Source organism: Archocentrus centrarchus, chromosome 12 (assembly GCF_007364275.1).
Source record: "Archocentrus centrarchus isolate MPI-CPG fArcCen1 chromosome 12, fArcCen1, whole genome shotgun sequence".
NCBI classification, from domain to species: domain Eukaryota; kingdom Metazoa; phylum Chordata; class Actinopteri; order Cichliformes; family Cichlidae; genus Archocentrus; species Archocentrus centrarchus.
The window spans coordinates 2,745,471-2,761,766 of NC_044357.1; the positions used below are offsets into that span (position 1 = coordinate 2,745,471).

The 16,296-nt window shown below is 39.4% G+C and overlaps 1 long non-coding RNA gene across 1 annotated transcript; it reads left to right on the plus strand.

The window, feature by feature from the left end:
• Nucleotides 1–9,472: 9,472 nt before the first annotated feature.
• On the plus strand, nucleotides 9,473–10,896 carry LOC115788924 (uncharacterized). The gene is made up of 2 exons (XR_004020651.1): nucleotides 9,473–9,565; nucleotides 10,392–10,896. It is a non-coding gene; the product is annotated as an uncharacterized LOC115788924 (long non-coding RNA).
• The last annotated feature ends 5,400 nt before the right edge of the window (nucleotides 10,897–16,296 follow it).

The following is a 16,296-nucleotide window of genomic DNA, read 5'->3' on the forward strand; positions in this document are numbered from 1 at the left end:
TGGGGTTAGGTTAATTGGTGATTCTTCATTGCCCATAGCTGTGAATGGTTGTCTGTCTCTCTGGTGACCTATACAGGCCTCTTCCCCATGACAGCTGGAATAGACTCCAGCCTCCCCATGAGCAGGATAAGTGGAAGTACTGAGATGCACTGAGCTCATTTTCACTCATAAGTAGATACTGCCCCCTGCTGGTTGTAATTCTGCATTAATTAATGTTTAATTGAAGCTTTTGTTCTAGTTTGATGATTTGATGAATTGACACCATGATATTTAGAATACAATAGAATAGAACTTTATTGATCCCTTGCAGGAAATTGCTTTGTTACAGCAGCAGCAATTACACTAATGTAAATACACAATATCCATCCATCCATCCATCCATTCGCTTCCGCACATCCTGTTAAGGGTCGCGGGGGGGCTGGAGCCTATCCCAGCTGTCATAGGGCGAGAGGCAGGGTACACCCTGAACAGGTCGCCAGCCTGTTGCAGAGCCAACACAGAGTGACAGACAACCTTTCACTCTCACATTCACGCACTCAGTCACACCTATGGGCAATTTAGATTAGCCAATTAACCTAACCCCAGTAAGTGCATGTCTTTGGAATGTGGGAGGAAACCGGAGTACACGGAGGAAACCCACGCAAGCACGGGGAGAACATGCAAACTCCACACAGAGAGAGGGAGAGGCCCGGGCCAAGGTGGAATCGAACCCAGGCCTTCCAGATGGTATTCTAACTGTGAGGCAGCAGTGCTAACCACTGCACCACCGTGCTGCCCTCTAACTGTGAGGCAGCAGTGCTAACTAGGGTTTAATCCCGGGATCCGGGATTCCCGGGAAATGCGATCAGAACCATTTCCCGTTTCCCGGGAAACGTTAGACGGGAAACCGGGAAAAAAGTCGCGCGCGTCGATTTGACTTTCAGAAAGAAAAGAAAGCTTCAGAATGTTAAATTTAAGGAAATATTGAGAGAAGGGTTCGTTTAATGCGAAAAGCATTTCTCTTCATTTCAGGCACGTTCAGCCTCCGTTTAAGGCTTCAGCCTTCATCTCAAGCGTTTTAATAGAGGTATTACACAGTTGTACTTTTTTCCTCTTTAATTTGTTGAAATCGTAGGCAATGTGTTTACCCTAAGGTATTTTGTATTATATAATTTTATATTATATATTGTTATATTGCATTATATAGCCTATAAAATATGCCTGCCCTGAACAATAAAGAAATATCTGTTTAACTTCGAGTGTTTCTTTTCCTCGTTTGCAGCCGCTTACTAACAATCATGAATTAGGATACGGGCCTAATGTGTGAAGAAATTATCATGAAATAGATTGCTTTAACATATTTTGCTTTTAAAATGGAGTTGAGTAAAATGTATATTTTTTAGGCTATAAGGATTGGCCAGTTTTTCAAAAGACGATTCACAGCGAACCTACTTTAACCCTCAGACACGGTGTTATAAATTTGCTGTTGCCAGAATGGCAATGACCAAGTCGTGGAGCATTACTCAAGGCCCTGTGTTATGCCATATTATAGTGTAGTACGGTAGTTAACTTTTCAATGACTATTACAGCGTTCCACTGGTGGAGATATAGCGCAACAGATGTCGCCACGACAGCGTGGCTGAGCCTTTATCAATGCTGTGGAGATGAACCGTATTGTTTTGCACCAGCAGTTGTAAAATCGCTTGTTATAATTCCATGTACAATGGAGGAATATTCGAATTATATTTGTTAAGGGAGTGTTGAGGAACGATACAACACCGCATAGCTCGAGCACTCAAATGCCGAGATGTAGGTTTTATTGCATTAATCAAGCCGACGTTACCCCCTACTGGGCATAACAGGACATAGCTGGAAAGCTACCTCTACAATATCACAATAGGTTAAGGCCGACACAGGCTACAGAAGGCCTAATTAAAATAAAAAAATAAATAAACTTTTTTCCCGGGATTCCCGGGAAATGGCTCGTCGTTTCCCGGGATTTGATTCATGTCACTTTCGGGAAAAATATTAAACCCTAGTGCTAACCACTGCACCACCGTGCTGCCCTAAATACACAATATAAATAATATAAACACTACATACTTTATACACAATATAAATACTGTGTGACAAAGAATATTATACACACAATATAAGAGCTAGATATACAACATAAATATAAATACTATATACAACTGTGCGTTCTGGTTAGTGGTTCACATTAAAGAGTCTGATTGCTGCCGGCAGGAAGGACTTCCTACTGCGTTCTGTTCTGCACCGAGGTGGTATCAGTCTGCACCGAGGTGGTATCAGTCTGTATCGAGGTGGTATCAGTCTGTATCGAGGTGGTATCAGTCTGTATCGAGGTGGTATCAGTCTGTATCGAGGTGGTATCAGTCTGTGACTGATGGTACTTTACTGAAGCACCTCTATGTCATGCAGTGTGTGTGAGCTCTCTCCTACTTTTTGATGTTTCCTACTTCATATTTTACTGTTTCTCTCTTTTGGCATTTCTCACACCGTCCTGTGCTGTTCTTTTCTATTAACTACACAGTTGTAATGCCTCATTTTTATCCTAGACAAATATAAATATATTCCCTATTGCTTTGTTCTGACTCCATTTTTTCTTTAGTATACAGGCGTCTTTCCTTTGTCTCTATATGCCACCTGTGTTGCCGCTTCTGTTTTTATTTTAATTTTTATTTTGATACAATTAGTGATTTTACTTCCAAATTACAGAGTGCCTGGGGCCCCACCCAGGCCTCACAGTGCAGGGCCCACACGTGCACCACATTTCACGCCAGTACCGGGGCCCACAGTGGGTTGCTCACTCAGGGCCCACATGTGCCCAGTGGTTCATTATCACGAATAATTGGTATGAAATGTGGATGAGGAAGTTGCTCAAAAAAAAAAAAAAGAAAAAAAAAGAAACAAAGAAACAAAAAGAAAAAGTAACAATAAAAAAACTGCTTTCAGCTACTCCGTTATTCATGAGGGGTCACGAAGTTAGTGAATTTGGCTGATTTTTATACCAGATGCCCTTACTGTCTCTTCCCCAACTCAAACCAACCAAACACTTGAACCACTACACTATGGAGCCACTTGTAATTTCCACTTATACCTATGTGGCTCGACTCGAGGGTTAGGGTTTTCCATTACGTGGTACTACCAGGTACCAGGTACTTTTTAAGTACCTACTCAGCCATGGGGTTTCACGTGAGCTGAGTTGAGCCAAAAATTTAATGGATAGCATGCCCCTGATTGGCCAGGGAGTGGCTCATTGGATGAGTCAAAAGAGCAACTCCTTCAAAAGAATCAAACCTGCCATTTTTGAAACCTGGCAATGAGAGAAACTGCCACGCTTTAACCAACACAAACATTTTTGTGCTTGGTGGCTGACAGCAGAATCTAGAAGGAGCTAGATGGAGCGATTGTTTGTGTTTGTGTCTGTGACACAAACAAGATCCACATCTTGAATTAGTTTCACTGCTTGCTAGCTCATTTGCTGCTGCAGTTGTTTCTGCCTCTCCTATAAAATTAGTGTCATTGGACAAACAAGCAACAAACAAAACGACAGAGGTGCTTGCGTCTATAAAATGACATGTCACAGCTAGATATGCATCAGTGCTGAAACAGGTCCACATATCTAATGTTAAACTAACTGCAGACACAATGACTTTGGCTTTCCCCTTGGATTCCTTATATCTGTCCTTCACCACAGCTTTTAAAGCTCAAGGAAAGAAGAGAACACTCTTGGAATGGCAAATATGGGGAAATGGGGAAAAATGATTCATATACTCACAACCACACCTGTCTTGTGGGTAGAACATCGGTAGGGTTCAAAACTTTAACAAGCTTTCTGAACCTTCCACAAGAGTGAAGGGCTGGGTCTCCTCAGTCACCACATTTACCACGGCCTCATCCACATCATCGTTCTCCCCTAATGACCAAAACAGGCAGTATTCAACTGCAGATGTCATGAATGAGTCCCATATAAATATAAATGAATGTGCCATGTAATTCTATGTTAGTGCTGTATTGTTGCACCCTAACATAAATTACCTGAGCTTGGTCCACCTTGGTTGGTGTCCTTGTTTTCATCCAGGGCTCCATAATGCATTAGCTTAGATCAGGTTTTATTGTTGAATCCAAGATCTTATGAACACAACAGACACTTCACCGTGTAGAAAAACTGAAATTGGAAGAAAGAAATTAGAATTTCAACTGGAATCGCCATTCTGGTTGAGCTGGACTGCCTGCACAACCTGAATGGAGTGCTTGTTTCGCCTCATACTACCAGCAGAAAAGACCACTGGCCTTTTGCCATCTTTTCTTGAGGGTGGGTAATAATTTATTTTATTTCACAGTGAACCTGAACGGCACCTGTTGTCAGCTGCACCTGGACTGAAACATAACTTTGCTGTCAAAGCGTCCAAATATTTACAGGTGTCTGCAGTACCAGGGATGCTGAGCTTGGTCATGCTCAGTGTGACTCTAAATTGAGGGTACCCTTAGTTTAACTGGTACATGTTTTTAATGTTAATTCTGTTTTTTTTTTGTTTCTTTGTTTGTTTTTTTGTACGGCTCAATAAAAGTCTTTTAGAACACACTACTTTCATTTATTCAAATTATAAACTGTTACAATTATAATAAACTGTTACAATGAAATGATGACAGGTAGTACTGTAAGTGTGTCCTAATTATTTCAGAGCTGTTATTGTAAAACAAAATCGGATATTTTGAAAGGATTTTTTGCTGTATATTTTTGGCACCCCAGCAGCCAGAATAATTCAGTTTTTTTTACCAAACTAAATGTCCACATTTTTTACAGGGGATAAGAGAGAAATGCCAGAAAATGTAGGCCTATTTTTAAAAATATGAATATTAAACTACTCTATACTAAGATTAGCACCAAACCCAGTGATACTAATGTTTCAGGGAAACACAGCAAACTCTCATATTTGAGAAGCTCAGAGAACATTTTTTCTCTGATAAAAGTTTAAACGATTGTTGAGTTGATGTTCTGTCTGATGGCTAATCTGAAATTCAAACTGTAATATGTATTTTCTTTTAAAATATATTTGAGATGAAGTTCCAGGGTCCATCACATTCGTGGACCCTGAAAATTTGGACGGAGTTGTGGATAGCGCAGCATCAGAAACACAGGAGACGAACCTCCAGTCATTGAGTTATCAAATTATTGAGTTTTGTGTGATTAACTGGACAAAACAAGAAGATGAAACTTCAGTTTACACCTTTCAGTATCTTAAATTGTTCTCCTAAAATTCCCAGTTTTCACCAGTTTTCCATTTCCACAAAGTTGGAAACTGGGAATATTTGATGATTTTTAGGGCTTGTTTGAAAATGACAAAGTCAAAGTGATTTAGAGCTGATTTAGAATTTTTGACCTGTAAACTTTCAGAAAATCATAAAAATTAACCATAGCCAAACTGATATTAAGATAACTGAATAATAACCAAGGCACAAAAACAAATCTTCACACTGGAAACCTGACAGCCATAAATTGCTTGCATTTCTTTTCATTTATAAGATCAGTTGATTCATAACTGATGCTTTCCTTTCAGTTAACTGAGAATTTGTCCAATAATTTCAGCTGTAAACCTTCCATGGCTGTATTGGAGCACAGTGACACTCCAGATAATAAAACTATGGCAAATCTAGTATCTCAAGTAGGTTTTTCTTATATCACACTCAATGATTCAAATGAAACACTTCCCCATGAAGGACTTTCAGAGCAGGTGTGGACTTGTCTACTTGGTCCCATGTCCATCCTCCTTTTCCCTTCCTTCTGCACACTGGTCTGCTCCATCAGTGTGCCGATTAACATCTGTGCCGTGATGGTCTTTGCTCGGGGGATCCGTCTTAAGAAGCCAGCCGCCACTGATATTATTGATTATTGTGATGTAAAATGAGATTGTGTTTACAGTGTGTGTGTGTGTGTGTGTGAGAGAGAGAGAGAGAATTTGAGATGGTGTGATTGCTTAGTGAGACATGGTGGTGAGGGCCCCTTAAAAAGATATGTGCCTCCTGGCCTATCACAGAGTTGTTATACCTTTGATAAGACCTACATGTCATCATAATTATAAGGCCCTTTTCCAATTAAAGGATCACTTATGAGTAAATCATAAAAGTCAGTTTTACTACTGTTCTATACTTTAAATGCTTGCACATCAAAGTGATGAAAAAAGAGAGAAGAATAAGAAACAGATCATTGTAATTAATATTTAATTCATGAGGAAATTAGTTTGAATCTGGTTCTCTGCTGGTTACTGTCCAAGTGGATATGAGCTCTGGATGAATGAATCCAACTCTGTTTTTACACACAGAGAAAACAATCATCATATTTTTCTTTCTAATACAAACAGTTTTCTGTTTTGAACTTCTGTCCCGTCCCGTTATTATATTCAGACATTTTTCATAGTTCATGTTTGAGGTTTTTTTTTTTTCAGTTTCAATAAAATCATTTAACACAATTCAGTGGGTTTATATTATTCGACCATCTGATTATAGTCTGCTGAAGTAACAGCAATGATGATGAATAATCGTTCAACATTAACTAATGCTGAAGAACTGACATCAGTCATGACTGAAACATCACTTTCACCACTGTATGAATTTCCTGGTAATTCTGAAAGCACTGTGACAGTGGTTTCTGTCTCCATGATGGGGGGTCTGAGGGATTTCCTTCCTCCTGCTCACTCCAGGATAAAGTTTAGTGCTTACTCAAACATGTCTCGTTTCTGATGAATGCTTGCAACGTACTGAACTTACAAGAGACAAACAAACTAAAGCATCAATCCTGTTAGTATCGATCCGATACAATACCAGTGTCGATATCGATATTACTGATATTTGAATTGCTCCACCCTCTTTCTTTCTTTCTTTCTTTCTCAGATATGAGATGCTCATTTTTCTGATGTTGGGATGTAAACATCCAGCTTCCTGTGTTTGTGGCAGTGAGAAAATGGAAAGGTCTTCAGGATCATTGGTTTTGGAACAAATTACATTTTCAGATAAAACCAGACTGTTTTTTGAACCTTTGGTGTGAGATCAGATATTATTTCTCATTTCAGACATATTCAAATAGTAAAATAATGAATGTGTCCTCATGTTCTCAGCTTCTGACAGAGGCTGGCTGCCCTGATGTTTTTAATTTATTTTTTTTGTCTCCATGTGTTTAAAGTGTTTGTTTAATTGCTTATGTGAGCTCGTTGTTTGGATTGTAATCATCTGCCTATCCAGGAGATCACATGACCCTGACATTTCCCACTGCTTCTGCTGACAATGATGATAATACAAGTTAAAGTCGTGGGAGTTTAATATCCATGTATGTGCTTCTGTATTAGTAAGGTGCTGGAATGAGGACAGAGGACGGCACTTCAAAACAGCAAAGTGAAAGGCAGGTTTGTCCTCGAAACAAAGACAAATGTGGAGGGAGGGACTTGGGAAGTTGTCGGCAGTTGGACTCATTCATTCGGTGCGTTTATGTTCACGAGGACTGAGACAGCCACACTGAATACATTTCCGTGTTGAGACACCTCTTACAAGAGTAAGCGTGGTTAGAATGACGCTCCTGATGTGTGAATGGCATCAACTGTTTGAGGTAAAACATCCAGTAGCAAATTTCAGAGGATGTTGGAGGGAAGAGTCTGGTACATAAAGCCAACTTTATTTGTTGACAGCGAGCAGGTTTAATTCACAGCCTCTGTTACCATGGTAACTGACTCAGAGTTAAAGTTAACTCTCTTTCTGAAACTCAAGTTTCCCTCAACTCTCGGTTACACTCAGAGTCGTAAGCTAGAACTGCTTCCTGGAACAGGACCTCTGTTTACCTAAAAAAAAGTGTGCGGTAAATGTATGAGGAAGGAAGATTTTAGCATGCAGAGAGAAGTAGCTGTATTAATATAACTGAAGTAAAAACAATGCTCAAACTATCCCCACAGGGTCAAACAAAGCATGCTTTTCATTATCTGAAACTAATTTATTCCAAAAGTAATAATCTTGTAGACTTTAAGTCGTCATCCAATTATCTGAGTGCCCAAAACAGAGGAAGCATTTATGCAGCTCCAGGGATGAGTTCCTGCAAATCCAACAAATAAAGTTGGGTTTATATACCCGAATCGTCACTCCTACACCCTCTGCAATTTGCTGCTGGATGTTTTACAGTTCTTTTCCTCAAACAGTTAAATAGGGATGCATGCAATGTAGCCTTATTTAACAGCACTTTACATGAAGCAATCTTTTGCAATAAAGTCTTCATTGCTAAAAAAGTATTTCATTTTATGTATGGCTAATTGCTTTCTTGATCACCCCTTTACAAAAAAAAAAAAAAAACAACATAAAATGTGACTTGGGCAACTTGGGTCGTGTTGGTCATGGCCCTGAGAAGCCGTGGTGGGCGTCCCTTATTTTTATTTGTGAGAGGTGGCAATCCTAGTCCTAGGAGCCCTTTTTGGAGCAGCCACAGAGAGTCCCCAGCCAATCACTGCTATCACCCTTTGTTGTCTTTCTGCACTGTAAATAAACTCACTGTAAGCGATCCAGATGAGTCTGCATCTTGGGTCCTCTCTATTCCTAAGCCATGACATTATTTGTTTTCGTAAGTAATAAGTGTAACCATTTTCTACCTGTGCCTAAGCTAAACCTAAACCAAAATGTCTGTTTGTGTTCCTCTGATATACTGCAGACACTAACACAGAGAAAATGAGAACTTCAGGGGACTGTTTTGAGGTATTGAAACATTTTCATCTAATTTCAGTGAGATATCACCCAAATATGACAGCATGTACCAATTCCAAATTAACTTAGCAGTAGAGTCGTCTTTGAGTATGGATACAGCCCATAAATTGGTACACCTCACCATACTCTGAAGTTTAATCAGGAACTGACTGAGAAATTCCAAGTACTAACAGTTCTCATTTTTTCCCCCATATTTCATAAATCTGTATTAAAATGGTTGTCGCTTGTGGCCCAGTACAGACACAGGTGCCTTAATTGCATCTTGATAATGGAGGTGGTTTGGGTCACACATTGTACACTCCAATTATTAATAGTACTGTAGCGCTACCTGCTGGAAAGAAAGTTGCATAGACACTGGTGCAGAATCCTCTTTGGTAAGTGAATTGTTTATTTCCAACATTTCTGAGTGGCTGGATTTCAGCACTGGTCTGGTGCGGGATCGCTGTCAATCAGATGAAGAGTGCTCTTTGTCATCTTATCTACTACATCCTTAGCATGTAGTAGTATAGCTGTCTCTGGCATTGGGAGGATCAGGATTACTAGAGGAGAGGAGGATCCAGGAGGCAGCTCAGACTTTCCAAATACAGTAACACCAGATGCTTCCTGGTCCTCTTTGAGTTCCTAAATTGCAGGTAGCGGGCATGAAACACAGCACAGTTATCACCGGCACTGTCAAAACCATCACCGTTGGTTTTGTCCTTTTGTGTGAGCTTCCTGAACCGTGTTGGAAGAGGACACAGTAGAAGGTGAGGAAGTAGCTCTTTAGAAAGATGATCTTTTCTGAGGACTGGACATCATTGCAGGTGATTATGGTCATTTCAACAAGGTGAGCACCAAGACAACAAAGGATAATACTCACGTAACCCTGCCCCACCAAAACATCACTTTATTACACTGTGCTCTCACAAACCCCTAAACATGATACTCATCATGCCAATGAGTGACAAGGTATACATTTAACAAGATTTAAAAAATACACACACTAAGCATCAAGGTGCAATCTGTTTAAGATCACTGCATTAAATCATGGTGACTCCATTTAAAGATTTCACATGGGGAGCAAATGCATGAAGTACTGTAAGCAGCTCCCCAGGGAACCTAAAACTGAACCTAATTTACCTGAACACCCTGCTTAACGTATACTGAGTGGCCCAAACACAACATGCTTACTGCTGCTTGTGAAGAAGAAAACAAAACAAAACCCACACTTATTATTATTTCTCCTCTTTCAGCATAAAAGAGAAAGTTTCATTATTTCTCATGTAAAAATGGTCTGGAATGAATTTGCTTCAAGAACTGAACAATTTTCATAGAAATCACAGAAATAATAAAATAAACAAATGTCCTGTTTTCATCTCTGTCTAAAAAAAAAAACCAAAAAGCTGCTTTAGGGTTTTTAATGCTTCACTGTGCATGATACAGTTTCAAAAGCAACTTAGTCATGTTTTCTTACCATTACTGATGCCAAAGAAGGAAACGCACATAACAGAGCACACAGACAAGCTCTCAGAAAAATATGGTCAAAAGAAAGCTGGTGTTAAATGCTGTTAATCTCCATGCATATTCCTACTGTTACAGTAAGTGCCTGTTTCCGCTGCTGCTCACTGTCCAGCCAGCAGCGCATGTAATCATGCATTTTTGCTTCCTTACAGCCTGTCAAAGACCCCACCCCCTACCCTCACATCATTCAAGAGCAGTTTGCACTTGGAGGCACATTCTTATGGGCTCATTTCACCCTTCTCATCACAGCAAGGGCCAGATCCACAGGAAGATGAGTCAGAATAATAACAGCTGTTATGCTTAATTAAGACTGTTTTTTTTTTTTTTTTGGACATGTTGATATATTAAATCCATATCTACATAAATATAAACAATAAACTATGCAGGTTGTATATTTGGCATTTAGCCTGTGCAGGGCAAATCTATTTTATTTGTCTGCAACTTTCCCAACTAGTAAACACAATACAGATAAAAGGAAACTGAAGCTGCTCTTGTGTTTTTATGCTTATTTACACTTGTATTTCTTTTTTCTGTCTCAGTAATGATTAAAATGGTTGAAAACTGTTATTTTGACATGCTGTTCTGCCTGATTGTCATTTTTCAGCTGCATGCAACCATGAACTGGTACATCTGACAAATAAACACTATCTTATCTTATCTCTTTTCAACCACATCTGAAAATATGAACAATTTTGAGCCCGTTTGGAGAATCACTGAACACCATATTTTCCTTTTGTGTGAAATTGAACAATAAGCAGGAAATCATAAAAATGATTTCAAAAACTTTAAGGGATTTTGCAGTATTTTTTTCCTTCATGGTTTCCATCATATTTTAGAAAAATCTGTAAAATCTTATCCACGAGGCGCTCAGCTCGGTCTTTACCACAGCAGACTGGAACAGCATCTGCACTAATATAGACAAGGCTGAAATACTTTACTCCCAAAGCACCCTCATCAGACAGCCTAAGGAACTGCTGGATGTCTTCTCTAAGTCCACAAAATGTAGGCTGGTGAAAAAACTCCTAGGTGCCCGCAAATATCCCTGAGAGGATCAAGAGCTGGTCCAGTGTGCCGTGACCAGGAAGGAAAACCACACTGTTCCTCCTGAATCCAACCTTCAATTAACAGACAGACTCTCCAGAAAGACCTTCCCAGGTAGGCTGAGGAGTATGATCCACCTGAGGTTTTAACACACTATGGTGCATCTTCTTTAAAAGGGGGGGGCACTACTCCCTAACTACAGTCAGGGTATGTTCCCTGTCACAATCACAGAGATGCATCCCTCTCGTCCACTGGGGAAAACCCTAACTTATATGCACTTTGCTGCCACTTTCCCCACCATGTCCCTAAAGCCAGTCTCAGTCGCAAAGGACCTTAATTGTGGCTGCTGCCAGATCCACAAAGCACTACTTAAGGAAAATGTGTCATCATTTCAAATATACAAAGCTATAAATACAAAAAATGAAATCATCCATCCATTCTTATCCTGTTCAGGGTCACGGGGGGCTGGAGCCAATCCTGTTTGTGTTTGTTTGTGTGAGTGTGAAAGTTTGTGTCTCTGTCACAAAATGTAACTTAACTTTTTCAAATTTTTACATAGTCATTAATGCAGTTAGTGCTCCTGCTCTACTGTACCTGCTCTATTGTCCTTACAAGTGGAAAGTAACTAAAGATTAAAGCACCTGCAGCGTTATTCAAAAGAGTCTAACAGGCCTGTGCTGCAGCAGTGTGGTCTTTCTCTGTTAGAAACAGCACTTTGTTGTTACAGCACTGAACCCTTATCCATGCATCTATTTCTTCCACTTATTCAAGCCATTCATTATCATTGTGCTGATGCACATCCCACTCATCTGACGCTGACAACTCTAACATTTTTACCTTTGTCAGAACCATGAATGTCTTATGTTGCATGATTGTTTTCAATCAAATCCCTTTGAACTTATTTTAAATATGTATGGAAGCCCAAGGCCAGTCACTGCAGTGGTGTAGGATTGCTTTTCAATTGAAAGCAAATATGTCAGAACACCCCCCCCCCCCCCCCCCCCCCCCCCCCCCACACACACACACACACACACACACACACACACACACTAGTTGTCCAACTCCAAAAACAGTAGTAAACAGTTTTAATTCACTGGTCACAGAGTTGAAATTGACTTATGTGCATGTTTTGACACAAAAACATTTTGTTTGTTTTGGTGTTATTTGCACAGGTGAGTCTGTGCCATGAGAAACTGTTCTGAGGTCTGTATTAAGAGTGGTTAAAATGTTGAGGATGGCATTAAACAAATGCAGTGCCCCCACCACAGCCAGTGGAACTGTAGTAGGTGGACAAACTGCACCAGGAGGCAGCAGTCCATTAGTCCCAGCTAAGTATCCATTAAGGAATAAAATATCAATATTCTGGTAGGTGATCGGAAATTTGTGAAATATTGAAAAGTCCAGGACAACTGGACCCAAAGGGCTGACGCTGGCAAGATGTTAATCCCATCATTTAGGTCCTGGATTTCTGCAGTGCTAAACATCAACAAATGCAGAAATTGAACATGAAATGACTACACAGTGCTTACAAAAGCAGATTCATCTAAAGCATTCTGTTGATAAATCAACACACACTGAACTGTGCAACCACTTCCCTCTATTTATCCTTGACAAGACTGGTTTCTGATCAGACAGGTAGACTGGTAGGACAGCAAAGTGGTTGATAAAGTCCATCTGAACCACTGGCAGGTCAGAAGAGAGGACTAACAGGACCAAAATCCTCCTAAGTTAGAGAGGTATCAACACTTTTACTCTGTTCACTGCACATGTAGCAAATTACATCCAAATACATTTCACACTCAAATCCATAAACAGTTGGGCCTCACCTGATAGTACATGCACCACATGTCACGCTGGCCAAGGTTCGATTCCAGTTTGGGCCTTTTGCTGCAGGTCATCCCCCTCTGTCTGCTGTGTTTACCATTTGTCTACTGCCACTGTTCAATAAAGTAGGCATGCCACAAAAATACGGACAGAAAGCATAAATAAAGAAATGATAAAAATAAAATAACAAATAAAATAATTTAAAAATCTTTAACTATCACATTTAAAAGTGTAAACAGCTGTCTTAGACACATAGAAATACATTTTAGCTCACAGACACACTGTGGTCCAAACTGCACAGTTTGTTGAGCTGTTTGAAACATTTCAAATCACCTGCCAATTACATACACTCTGTTTATGCTGCTCACCTTCTATAATGCTAGCAGAGCTCTAGTTACAGAGCTACAGAGACCGCCGCTTTTCCACTAGTACCTACTCAGCTCAGTTAGATTCAGCTTGGCTCAGTTTTTAGGGTATTCCATTAGGCGCTAGTACCTTGTTCTTGTGGTTTTAATGGCCGTGGGCAAACCAGCTTATAGGTGCTTTACCGCCACCCACTGGACTGGAGTGTGGACCAGGAGGTGCTAGCACATACTTTTTTAGTACCTACTCAGCTGCGGTTCCAGGTGGGCCAAGTTGATCGAAAATGTAGAAAATGTGGCATCAACAGACTGCATGCCACTGATTGGCCAGGCAGTGATGTCACTAGATGAGTCATGCAAGCGACTCCTTCACAAGAATCAAACCTGCCATTTTTGAAACCCACCAGCATGCTGATGTTTTTGTGCTCAGTGCCTGAATTCATGGAAAAGAGACAAAATTGACCTCTGTACAGTATTAAGTATCAAACTGCCTTTCAGATTGATTACTTACTAACTGAAGATGTTCTGGTCCACTTTAACCCTGATTATGCCTCCGGTAAAAATTAGCCTTAAATTTCTCCTTAATTACAACATGTCAGCGAATGCACATAAATAAACAGTTCATTTCGATTAAGTTTGCCATGAGGAACACAACATTTCAATGTCTTAAACAACTTCCCCCAAAATTAAAGCTGAACATTTCCTTAGCTGATATTGGTTAAAGTTAACTCTGGCTTTACATCCATGATGCTGGCTCAGGTCTTCACTGCTGCTAATAGTATCAATACTGTTAAGGTAACTTACCTTACCATGGTGACATAATTAGTTGTTGCAAGGTTGACACAAAACTGGAGTAAACCCAGGAGCAGGATGATGTACCATCATGTAGTAATGTCGTTTATCCCACAGAGAGGGCAGAAAAGGCGCTAACCTCTGAGTGAAACTGCTCAGTCATAGCTCAGTCTGAAGCTGCTGATTGGATACTGTCTGTGTGATGCATGCGTGTATCTCTCAGTCTCATTTTATATTAGCAGGTTTCTCTGTAATAAGCTGAATATTTTGGGACCACTCACGAGGTGCATGAAAAGAAAATCTGTATCATGAAATCTAAATCCAGTTATTCAGTTTACAGTTCAGACCCAGTTGATACACACAGAATAAGACAACAATATAATGTTTTGCATTTCCTTTTCTGAAAAAACAAACAAAAAAGTGAAACTATTAATTGAAATAGTTCCTGATTAAATTTCAGTCAACCTGGGAAATACATTTAAATGTACAATTCAGCATTATGTATAATTCAGACAGAAATTATTTTGATAATAGTGAAAATATGTGATTTCAACATATTTTGACAGTTAAAATTAAAGTTATATCTTGGTTCTTGATTTATGGTGATTAAATGTTTCTGCTATGGAGATACACCCTTTTCGATTTTACTGTTGTCATTTTACAGTTTTCCATTGTTAGTTTTACAGACTTTTTTTTGCAGTGCAGGAAAAGGATTTTCACTGTCATTTCAACACATTATTGCAGTAAAAATTACAGTTATGTATTGCTTTTTGATTTACGGTAATCACATGTTTCTGCTACAGAAATACACCCTTTTTGATTTTACAGTCTATTACTGTTGCCATTTCACAGTTATCCACTGTCATTTTTATGTACTTTTTTTTACAGTGTGTTAACGCCCAGCTAGTAAAAGCATAAAAATGTTATGGTTAGTGAGGAACATTAGCTCAGAAGGGGAGGGAGACAGAGCACACACAGGCCTGTCTCTTCTTGAACTCTGAGTCCCGCATGTGTTATAGCTTCTGATTCTTTAATATATTAAATGTTAATTAAATGTTAATTTTTTGATTTAAGTGTTTCAGGTTTCTTCCTTCACAAATAAACAAACACATCATAAGAACGACACAGATTGGAATAAAAATGTTGATGTGCTACAGAACCAGTTAGACACTAATTGAAAACAGGGAACTAGACCCCTTGAAGTCTCGTGAGCGTCTGAACCATTAACCGGGAAATTAAGGTAATTTGCTGAGAATGACTTTGTACCCATTCTTGTTGACATTGTTGACAAGCTAATTGATAAAGTTTCACATTACTGAAAACTGTGAAGAGCCATCTCTTCTCTGTAATGTTGAATAATTTAATAACCACAGTGAGCTCAACCCAGACCAGCTTGGTACTAAACTTTAACCTCATAAACAAAAAACAGCACTCAGAATGTGCTGCCAGGAAACAGCAAAGCAATCTAACCTCTAATCAATCGTATTATGTGACTTCATTCTTTGTTTATATTAATATGGAGTAAATGGGATTACTCAGAGCGTTTGTGTTTTATAATACAGAAAAATAATACATATAAATGTTTTCTTCCTATGTCTCCTGAAGGCATTAGCCAAAATATCTCTTCTTTGGTCCTCTGTTTGCAATCGAGAGGCTATTTAAAAACAGGGACACAGTTTATTGGCAGCTACAACAGCGTGGCTGGTATTTTTCACTTGTGAGTCAGTGTGTTATAACAAACTGAGCTTCTAGTAACCTCTTCCATGTTTACTCAAGGACAGAAACACCCAAATATGGAGATAGACAACAAGTGTTTTCCCTGTATGGCAACACTTTGAGCTCATCTCGCCCAGTACGGTATTACACATAATATACCTGTAAATATAGAAATGCAAATGGACTAGTTCTTACAGTATACAGCAATCCCTCACTTATCGCGGGTGTTACGTTCCAGGACCACCCGCGATAAGTGAAAATCCGCGAAGCAGGGAGGCTATGTTTATTTTAATACTTATACATTATTTTAGTAGTTATACAC